The sequence below is a fragment of the Vespula vulgaris genome, chromosome 1, assembly GCF_905475345.1.
Source record: "Vespula vulgaris chromosome 1, iyVesVulg1.1, whole genome shotgun sequence".
Lineage (NCBI taxonomy): Eukaryota > Metazoa > Arthropoda > Insecta > Hymenoptera > Vespidae > Vespula > Vespula vulgaris.
This window is the reverse complement of record NC_066586.1, coordinates 11033771-11046120: the sequence shown is the minus strand read 5'-3', so window position 1 is coordinate 11046120 and position 12350 is coordinate 11033771. Positions and strand designations below refer to the sequence as shown.

Here is a 12350-nt window from a genome sequence, read left to right as displayed (position 1 = left end):
GAAGAGGTGAAAGAATAACTTCAGAAGGTATAGAAAAAGAAGAAACGGCAGAAAGAAAGAGAGAGATAGAGATAGGGAGAGGGAGAGAAAGAGAGATTTTGTCGGAAGGGTGTCGAGATCAAAGGGCCTTTGCCTATGGACTACACGAAGTTACTGATAATACACCGCACTTTGTGTGAACTTATTTTTGGATTATTTTTTATTAGAGAAATAATAATCATTGAAAGAAAATTGTCAAAGAAAGATTTATTTGGGCTACCAAAAAGTTCTATTCGTTATATATATGTATGTATATATGTATATATGTAATATTAATATATATATGTTAATAATAAATATATATTAATTATTATATATTATATATTGTATATCATATATTATATTATATGTGTATAAGAAACTTGTAAGTAAAGTGAACAGAACTTGTCGGTATTTTTAATTTATTAAAAACTAAATATATGCCATAACATGTTGAATTCCTGTAACATAATAACAAAATAATTAATTTCCATGGAACAGATTATAATGATAATATGTCAGTACACCGATCTATATTATACTGTATTTCAATATCGTTTCGAAAGAAAAGTTTTTGAGTCATCGAAGACTTCTTTCATTTCTCTTTTTATTGACACTTAATTTTTATTTCCCATTAACGTAATAACGTTTCTCGTTAAACAACGACTTTTACAAGAAATGATGAAGAAATGAAGAAAATAATTTAAAGTAACAAATGTGTATGTGCTTATTTAAACGCTTACGATCTACTAGACGATCGGGACACGTTAAAAAGTCTTTAAGAAACAGTTATAGTAATAAAATATTTATTTATTTGACGATGAATATATAATGCCCATCGTTTAGGTCCGTCAGTTACGATACTAACTCGGGTTGACTAATCATGAGCAAGAAAAGTATTCAACAACGTCGTAACAAGGCATCTTGTTTTCTATCTGAAGAAAACGAAAGATACATGCAGAAGGAAAGTACAAGAAAATTCATTTAGAATTCTTGTTCATTTGCATGCTTCCTCATTTACGATTACCATAGTGCTATGCAACGTTATGTTACCAACGTATTTGCCACATTCCAACGAGGGATGGCTTTTCGAGCCATTAATTTACCGAGTATGTTCAACTTGACAGACGATGTTTCCTAATCGCACCAAAATGCATCCTGCTAGCGCGATAGCACTATCTTCAAATGCAGCTGCAAACTGTGAATCTATTGTCCTATTTTTACATTAATTATTATTATTCTATGATATTAATAATTATTGTCAAATCTGTAATTATTATTAAAAGAAAATATGTAGCAAGATTTAATATTCAAAAATATTTTTAATATAAAAAATATTTTGTGCATTTTGAAAATAAAAGTTAAAAATAGTAGCGATCGGAAGTGATTTGTAGCGATATTCATGTAATATTAAAAACAAAGAAATATTTTTGAAAACAACGAAGTATGCAATCATTAAATGGATAATATTTCTTTCATCTGCATTTGATAAATCGCAAATAATATCGATTTCCTAGAACTGGCCGTAATAGATTCAGTCTTTTTGTCGACGACTAAGAGTAGAATTTTTATACGAAGTTTCGTTTCTAATCAAATGACATAACTATTGTAATATGTCGAAATGAATAAGTACAACGTATCGAATGACGATGTCAACGTTAAATGACAAATATCCTTGATTGCGCTTATTGCTAGTTTTCTGTTCTTTTTTTATTATTAACAAAAAAATAAAAATAAAAGATTGGTTTATATTTGCTTTAATCGATAAAGTTATTACATTAGCATTTAAAAGCACAAAAAATTATTTTTAAAGAATTATTTATATTTCATAACATCCGAACTTTAATCAGATATAGCCAATAATGTATTGTATAAATTGCTGATGCACAAAATATTAATATATTTAATACGCGTTAAACGTGTTTAAATATGACAAATTTTATTTAAACATCTCGGAGAAAAAATAAAAATCATGTGTTTTGATATCATTTATAAGATGCAAGACAGCAAGGTAATAACAACGTATAGGAAATACACATGTTGGAAAATGTAAAATTTACAACCATTCTACAAATAACCAGAGGCAAAATTTTCCATTCCCAAATGGAAAATATATGACTCAGAGCCTTGTCTGGTTTCATCTACATATAACTAAAATCATATTCGAACAAGAAATATGTTGCCTGTCTACCTACCCCTATATTTAAAAAAGAAAAAAGATACATTTTAACACACACACACGCACATATACACTCCATGATTCTCACGTATACCATCAAAGTGCAAAAGTAAACTTAGGGGAATATGACCCACCTACGTCACCCTAATTAATTACGTACTTGATTAAATATCTTAATTAACTAGGCATACATATCAATTTGTTGTAATTGACTCTCAAGTATTAATGACCATTATGTAATAAACTACTTTCAAAATAAGTACTAGTATTTACTAATATATAATCATACCAGTAGTATACGAATATTTTATTATAATATAATAGCTCTATATAGTATTAAAAACGATTATATACTTTGTATGTCGTATGCTATTCGTACACATTTATATAATTAGAAATTTCGCATACCGATGTATAATTCACGACATAATAACACATACACAGACAGAAATTGAATGTATATCGTATATGATCGCAGACTGACATTCGCTGAAAAAAGTGATTTTACTACCTGATGTTCACCCATGCGAGTAACACTTAATCACACGCATAAACGCAGTAAACATAGAGCGAAGAAACGAAGATTAATCAATTAGTAATTGATAATTGTCAGGTAAAAAAAGATTCACTTATGATTTAACCCTATGATTAATCATTCTATTTAGTTCTATTTTCGAAACAGAAAAGATTAATATTATCTTTATATTGTCTTTAAGTTTAATAAAGTTTAATATTTTGAAATGATTCTAATTTCGAAAGAATTAATTTTTAATATAACAAAAATTAACTTTATACTTATATTATATTAAAATATCCTTGGGGATGAATCCTTCTTAAAAGTGACTGTCCTAATTAATTAATAATATTATATTTTTCACTTATAATAAATGCATAAAAAATAAATAAATTTCCTAATGAATTGAATAAGCTATAAAATAATTTTAATTACTATAAACTAATAACGTAAACTTTAAACTATAAAATGGTGTTAATAATTTCTAATACTATCAGCTACGGACAAGAAGTGTCTGATCTAAGCTATTAATAAACATGCAAGATATATTTTATGAAAAAAATGTACAATCGATTAGTAAATTTACAAAAGAATTTTATATTTTTATATCACAATTACAACCAATGAGTTTATATGATCTGGATCTTTTGGATCTTGTCCTCAAAATGATGAATGTTAAAAAGATTTGAATTTATTATAAATTACTGATTAAGAAGTTTTTCAAAGACTTATTAATATTTTATCGTTGAACATTGTATTAAAATAAATATAGATAATATATATAATCTATATATATTACACACACACACACACACACACACACACACATATATATTGATAAAATATTAATTAGTAATTATATTATATTATATTATATTATATAATTATTAGGTATTATATATGTCCTACAAAAAAATCAAGCGATCTTTTCTCTTGTAAAGATCGTATTATAATTGAAGTGAGATGGAGGAAATATTCCATTAGTCTCAGGGAATACGATTCTCGATAGTTTTTGTTTGCATTGCCGCTAGAAGATAAATTTTCTGAAACTTCAATCAAGATAAAACAATCAAATGTTCTTTCACATATGCTGATAGATATATTAAGCTTAAAGGAGGGAACCCGTTATGAACGAACAGTACGACTCAGCACAATACGACACAACACAGCATGGCACCGGCTACTTTATGCTACTATATACCCACAAGGCGTGAACCACGAACTTGAATCACGCTGTCGTGCTCAGTTCAGTTATTTTTATGCTTGTTAATGGAAAGTGTGAACTATATACGTGTAATTTTGAATTGACGACAGAGTAAATCGAATTGTGGTCATGAACATAATAATTTCTGTGAATTGTCAGGTAATTTATTCTATTTTTACTCATTAAATTATTTGTTTACTAGAAACTGAACAAAAAGAAACGCAAAAAATAGCGGTGCTGAGTCAGATAGTTGATATTACACTTTCGAATTTTGGGAGATTCTAAATTTATATAAAAAGAAACTTAAAAATCATTATTCTAATGATTTTAAATATTTATTACGGTTGACAAAAATATGATTTGCAAATTTATTTAATATGGCCAGCAGTAAGTGGCAAATCAAAATCAACAGTAATATTGTGTTATTTGACAATAGGAAATTCTTTTAATCTTTCTATAATTATTAATTATTAATCTTTCTGATAATTCTTTTATTTAATTTTATTAATTTCTTTTATTTAATTATTAATTTCTTAATTTTTCTAATAATTCTTTTATCTTTTAAAAGTTTAAAATATTCTTTCCGCATTTTAGAAAGGATAATTAAGCAAATTTCTTCCATATATACTTGTGAAGCCAGTTATGTTTTACTTCAAGAAATTTATCAAAGTAAATAAAAAATTAATTATTATTATTATTGTTATTGTTATCGTTATCGTTAATGTTATTATTTTTGTTATTATTTAAATAATAAATTATATAACTAAACAAATTCTATTATGTATTACATTTTAAGTAATATTATATACATATGTATTGGCATTACAATTATAAAGAAGGAAATATAATTATTTTCTGAAAAATTTATAAATTAGCTATAAATTAAAGATTAATTAAAGATAAAATTCATTCGAAGATAAATAAATGCAGTATCTACTTGGTACAGATGAGTTACTATATTGATTATTATATCACTAGTCGGTTTACTCGTTCTGTTTACCTACAGAATTATAATTTGTTGTTACAATTGCATAGCATTTGAAGATCCGATTCGTAATAACAACATTCAAATATATATTTGCCGAAATGATCGTGGTTATTCTTCTTTTCTACAATTTATTCTGCTCATATTGGAGTTTATTTAAAGTATAGTATATAAAGATTAAATCTTTGCTGAACTTTTTTTTTTCTTTCTTGTGTGGAAAAACTCTCATCATTAACAATAATAACTATTATCACTTGTTCTGCATTTATTTCTTGATTAACTTCAATTTCAGTATTATTTCTTTGCAACATATGAGAACACAAATAATTTTTTTAAGTATTAATGATACAAGAAAATTTGAAAAACATTGAATATAGATTCAACATGCATTAGGATTTTCCAGAATGTATAGGAACTCTCGATGAAAAATATATCGTCATAAAATCTCTTCTAAGAAGTGGCTCAGGCCATCGCAATATTAAGAACAGTTACGATATCGTATTGCTTGCTTTGCTTGATAGTAATTATTGCTTTCGGTATACCGACGTTGGAGCTAAAGGAAGGAGATCATACGAAGGCATATTTAAAAATAGTTTATTATACCAATGCTACTTTAGATATCGATGCTTTTACTGTAGCCACAATTTAATCATTGCAAGAGATGACCTATATCTGCCAAAAAAATATTTCATAAAAATTTACAGTCGATGCAATTTATTAGGAAAAGAGAGGATTTATAGTTACAGACTTTTCAGAGCATGCAAAATCGGAAAACGCGTTTGGTATGCTTGGTAGTAAATTTAAAATTTTTGAAAATTCAGTTCTATTGAAACTAAAAACAATGGACAAAGTTGTTTCTGTATAACTTGGCTGAGAAAAATCAATCTATAGTGCATACCTAGTGACCTAATTGAATAAACGAAGAATAGAACCATCATATTTTTTTAGCTCATGAAATCCATTTAAAAGTAATGTTTTATAAAATTTGCCATCCATGTATAACAGACATGCAAACTTTGAAACAAAATAAATATGGAAAATGTTACTATTTCAATGGTAAAAGAACATGGGAACATCAAATATTAATTAAATTAAATATTAACTAAAAATATTACTTATTTCACCAAAGAAAGATATTATTTATATTAATATATGCATAATTAATCTCTCTTGAAAGTACTCATAAATATCAAATATTAAGATATAATAATAATAGTTTCTCTTCATTGTAGAAAAGGATGAATAAAATTATCTTCGTAAACTACAGTATATTTTACTAGTAGTATCTATTATTTCATTTATAGATTTTCCTAGCCTTTAATTCTTAACATACGAACTTCTCAAGTTTAAAGATTTTTAAATTACTTTTTTTTGTTCTAATACCATTTGTATTCAAAGTCTTCGAAATTCATTGAATTGTTGCTGCTACTCGTATATCACGATCCCTATATTCGTTCAATGTCGGGTTATAAAGTACTGGTTCGTTTGATACAAAACCAAAAACTGAAAATTATCATTGTCGTTCAATTTTAATACACGCTGCGTAGATATTCTGTACCACGCGTGCTATTGCCACGACTAAAATTCAAACCGGTTTGATCTTTAGTCACAATTGAATCGTGAAGGTATTAACGTCGCAGGTAATTTTCACGATAGCATGCTCACACAAGTCGTAGTTCACAAAAGTGTAATTCACCTTCGTGGTTCACGCTCTCGTGGGAACGCGGCATTACTTTGCATTGATTTAAACGGATTGTAACTCACTATGGCACAGGTCGACACAGGAACGAAACGACCAAAATGCTCCGAGTAACATTATTTCCGTTCGCTTCGAGCGACTAGTACGTCTTTAACCACGTGGAGGTGATCTTCTTTTTCTCTGCTGCTGTGTTTTAATTTTATTACAATATAGCACAAGTGAACTTCTCGTAAAATCAGTACAGCGAAGAAGACAACGCATGGCAACAAAATTTTCAGAAAAATTCAATTCTTTGAGAGGTAAATATTTTACAGTGTAATTATACAATTATACTATAATATATATTTATTATATTTTAACTATATTAAGTGCTGCTTTGAACGGGTTCATAAATTATTTAAGAACGTGTAATATATACTATTTTGAAAGTTTAATATGTTTAATTTTGACCTTTTTCTTTCAGCTATAATCTACAGAAAGAAATGGATTGCTTTTCAAGATCATTTTCGAAAAGCATACAGAAAGAGAAAAACTATGTTTAGACAGTTAAACGAAAACTGTTTGAAAATATAACATCGTTTTACGTCCATATAATGAGAGAAAGAAATCAGATTACAAACATAATACTTGATTCTGAAGAGAGCAATGATTTTGTTATCAAACAGTTTCGATAGATAAATCAGACGTCAATATTAATGGCGTTAAGAAAAGAATGAAAATTGCACAAGAACCACAACAACGTATTTAACAACCCCAACAAAGAATACTTCACCAACGAAAAGCTTCCTCTAAAGTAATAGGCCGTAGTCTGACTAAAAAGAGTAAAGGCAAAGAAATCACTCATGCTTCGGTAGCACAAGTTTACTTCCAAAATAAAAAGAACAAGTCCTATAAAGACAGTGGTGTAACTAATACTTTGACTGTTTTTTTCAAAATTATAAAGAAACCACTGAGAATCTTTTCCTTACTAAACCAAGTAGAAATAAAAAAAATTGTCGACCTTGTAAATGAATACGAATTACAAAATTATCAAGCGGAATAAACAAATAATTATTAATAATAATCTTTTAATAAATCCTAAAATGGATGATGAATTCGCCATAATCACTTCTCTTTTTAAATATTTCATGCTCTTTTTAAATATTTTCTGTGTTTCCGCGAGATACACTTCTCCTGCTTTTCCTGTTTTGCACAAAATATAGCTACTACAACTAGTTTCTCTTTTGATGAACTCACCATTGCAACTGGTAATACTGAATGTCTCTCAGAACTTTTGGTCGGAGTGTGCCATGCGGGTTGTTCATAATGGGTTAACTACAAGTCCATGTTGTATCCAACTGAACCTCGCCTCGCTCCCCGTTCATTATCTTTAACTTTGAAACACTTATCTGGATGTATAGTGTACCACAACTACGAATAAACAACGATAATCGTACATACGTACTTAGTGTTAAAATCTGTCGATTTGTAGAATACGATGAAATCCGAAAAAATAAAATATTATTATTAGTATGGAATAAAATTGATTTTTGTATATATGTCGTCGTTATCGTATGTATATATGTATATATATATACATACATACATATATATATGATACATATAAAAATAAAATATTATATAAAATTAAAATTTTCGAGATTAATTAAATAATAAATAGTCTTAAAACACATGTAGATTAATGGTATTGCAAAGATAAGACTTGAAAATTCAAGAAAAAATATTAACAACTGCCGATATTTTCATTAGTAATTAAGAAACATATTAGAATATTACTTTCATTAATATTTTTTAAATACTTTGCCACGACTTGTGAAAATCCGACGTTTGACAATCGATTGATGTATTAAGAATGGTAAATTGAAAATGGTACATTGGAAAAAAATATACTAATTACCTGTAATTAGAACGACGTGCAGGTCTTTGACGTCAATAGAAAAAAAATGGCGTCGTAGCGACCAATGAAACAATTGACGGTCCCACCATTTGCAAAAATGGCGCCACTGAACATATGCATGCTAATAGAATTTGTAATATTTTGACTTACAAATCGAAAAATATGACAATTTAAATAGGATATACGAGAAAATAAACTGTAAAAATGAATAATCTATCGGTTCAAACCATCAAAATAAATAATTGGAAAGTCCGATAAAAAATATAAATAAAAGGGACATCAATTTTATTTTCGCGAATAATTTTTTGTGATGTCACCACGATTTTTTAACAATACACCATCAAAATCGTGTTTTCAGAAATTGATCGAAATATTAACAGAAAATGTACGCTATAAAAAAAATATATACTAATTACTTGTAATTACAAAAATAATATAGCTTCCGTTGCAAGCTTGGTAAGGTTCAACTGAACCTTTATCGCACCAATTCAAATCATTGAAACAATTACGATTTCCATCGTGCATGTGCAATCGATTTATTTTCTTATATCTAAATTAACTTCACATATAAAAATTATTTATTTTTATTTATTTATCATTTCTAAAATTGTTTTCTAATCAATTTTTTTTATTAATAATATATAAAGTAACAGTAAAGTGATATATGCGAATTAAATAAGATATTAGGATTTGACAACTTTGGAAATCTTCGAAGATAATCGTAATCTCACAAAATAACAGAATATCTACAAAAACATGGAAAATCGTGCGTTTACGATTATATTCAATTCCATTATATATCTTTAAAGAATCGTAGCATATTTGATTTGAAAAAAAAGAAAGGAAAACTTAAATATTATTGAATATTATTGAACAAACTCAGGAATCAAAAATACATATAAATAGGTTATTCCAGCAGTTAATATAAAAGAAATAAAATGATCAAAGTCGCAATATATAATCAGTATTAGTAATAAAAAATATAGTACAACCAACAAGGAAATCCGTTTCATATTCTTTTCCGTTTGGCGGACCATAAAATCCTGACTGTCTGCTGTATAGAAATTTCCTACTCGCGAGTAGAAAGAAATTCTTGAGCTATTTAGAAGCTTTCTAGTTACTACTAACTCGAACATTGTAAGTACTTAGACGACCATCTACGAATCTGTAATTTGTCTAACTACTCGGGTATGACGATGTCGCTAGCTCATTTATCGTGCATCGCGAAACGTTATCGATTACAGTTTTCCGCTATATACACTCGATGTGATTACATATGCCGCCTACAATACATAAAAACGTCTGTACACGAATATATTCGTTAGGAAGCTCGTTATGAATCGAACGATAAGTAGAGCGTATCTGATACTAACTATCGATTCCATCTCCTGAATATTACGATATGAAAATCTAAACATATTGTTTGTATATACATATGTATGTATGTATGTATTTATGTATGTTAAATATCTTCATATATTTGTATAAATATATATGAGAAATTATAACTATTTTATTACGCTCAATGATGGTTTTAATAATTGTGAATATGTTGATATTAAAAATATTAATATATTAAATATAATGAACGTTGTAATAATTATATCGGCGCTATTAGAAAAGTAATATTTTAAATATTGTTACTTCAAATTCAAAATTATACTGTAAATGAAATTCTATACATTAATATCGCATATTGTAAAACTCCATTGTAATTATTGCAATAATAATATACAGAAATCGTTGTATTTAAAATTGTAATAATTAAAGTAATTATTTCAGATTTGCTAATAATTATTACAATGCCAAAAAAATATGTATAATTCAATGCAATAATAAGAAAAATAATTATTTAATATTAATTGTAAATTCATATTTTTTCACTCTAATTCGTATTACTTCGATTATCTTCGATTTACCAAAGATCAAACTGCATAATAAAGGTTTATCGCTCTTTGGATAATAATTTTGTATTCTTCTTAAACGCGACAAAATGCGAATGATACACTTCCGGTGTAGATTTCTGATCCCGATCGATAGCTATCGCGTTTCAATTACTATTGTTATAACGAACTGATATACCGATAGTAAATCCTTTGGTAGAAGATCTATAGCGTGAGATCATTTATAACGTATGTGGGCCTATTGTGTATCACTAAGAGAGAATCCACCCTTATCGATTTCATTTTTCAAAGGACGATACATCCGGGCGGGAAAAATGTCTATCCAAGTTATTGATATCATCGGGATGCATTTTTTGATACGAAGTTAGCTACGTTTTAAATATGACCGAAATAAAGTGAGAGAGAGAAAGAGAGAGAGAGAGAGAGAGAGAGAGAGAGAGAAAGAGATACCTTCATTCGATTTTCTAAAATATCTATGATCTTTTTCTCTCTTTTTTTTTTTTTAATTAAAAACCAATTTTTAAATCAACTTAAAGGCTCATCCAACGTTTGTATTTTCTTTTTATAGAACAAATCATTATAACAATCTCGTTAAAGTAACTTCCTGGAAAGATCATTGGATAAAAGTGAGATCAGCGTATCACAGATGACGCATGGTCGTGAATGCAAAAAGGAAAGTTCAGTCGCCGGAGAGATTTATGCATCAGCTATAATCGTTGTCATCGATAAACACAAGGAAAGGCATAAAGATCGTTTGCTTCTCTCGAACTCATCGTCGAATATCGTTTTTACTGATTAGGAGATCAAGATAAGCTGATGATCGTTATTTCTATTAATATTTAAGTGAACTCGGTGTTTACGATAATTTATAAACTACGATCGATTTATCGAAAAAGATATGAATTGGAGCGAAAATGTTCAAAGAGTACGATAATGGCCTTTTACACACTTTGGTGGCTTCCATCGAAACTCTGATTCATCCTCCCCTCATTTAAACACAGTGGTGTTCGTTTACAAGCGGACACCTATTAATTTATCATGTATGTAGGTGATTATAAGCAGTGAGATCAAATTAAGGCCATCGGAAGATGGGCTTTTCTCGTTCAGGTTAAGTGGGTCGTTGTCGGTACGCCATTGACTGATTAGTTCTTTTACGAAGTTGCTTGTATCTCTTGCGTCACAACATCAAAGTCGACGACCCAGTTCTTTGCACCACCGAGGTCAATTAAAAAAGAGAAAAAAACGAAGGAAAGATTAGAAAAATCGATGGGATTAAAACAGTTTCTCTTTCTCTCTTTCTATTTTTATTTCTCTGTTCTTTGTATTTCTCCTATTTTATATTTTCTCTTATTCTATACATAATTATTGCAAATGAAATCTTATTAAGAAAGACTTTCATTACAACTAATGATATATTTATGTACGAAATCATTTTTATGACTTCCCAAGAAATTTTTATTCTAATGGGATTTAATCTTTATGAAATATTTTTTTACTTAATATTTATTATATAATATGTGTATTTGTGTATATATATAATATAGAGTATATATATATATACTCTATCATACTTATAGGTAACAACTATTTTCTTTAATAGATTCTCCTCTTTAATCGTAAAGTTCAACTCGTATAACATTCGAGGATAAAATCGAAAGGAAATGACTCGACATACAAAGACTGCTGAACTATTTATAGAAGAATCTAAACTTCAGACCGGGGCTTTCATAAAATCGATGAGCTTTCGTACATAAGCGTAAATACACACGAAAAAAGAGCGACTATTTCTCGATCATACAAAAGTCCCCTCGCTTTTAGACGAAATCGAGCGTAATATTTTGTTATAGCTTACCTATCGATTTGATTTCGATGTCATATTGATGGAAAGAGAGAAGATAAGAGGATGATAAATGGAGTGGAGTCGCTGCGACCATTAAAACGCATTTGAAC

At 28.3% G+C, this 12350-nt stretch overlaps 1 protein-coding gene across 5 annotated transcripts in view; it reads left to right on the top strand.

Moving 5' to 3' along the window:
- LOC127065177 (uncharacterized) overlaps positions 1–12350 on the top strand; it is a 44647-nt gene that overhangs the window by 27700 nt on the left and 4597 nt on the right. The gene's annotated exons all lie outside the window — the stretch shown is intronic.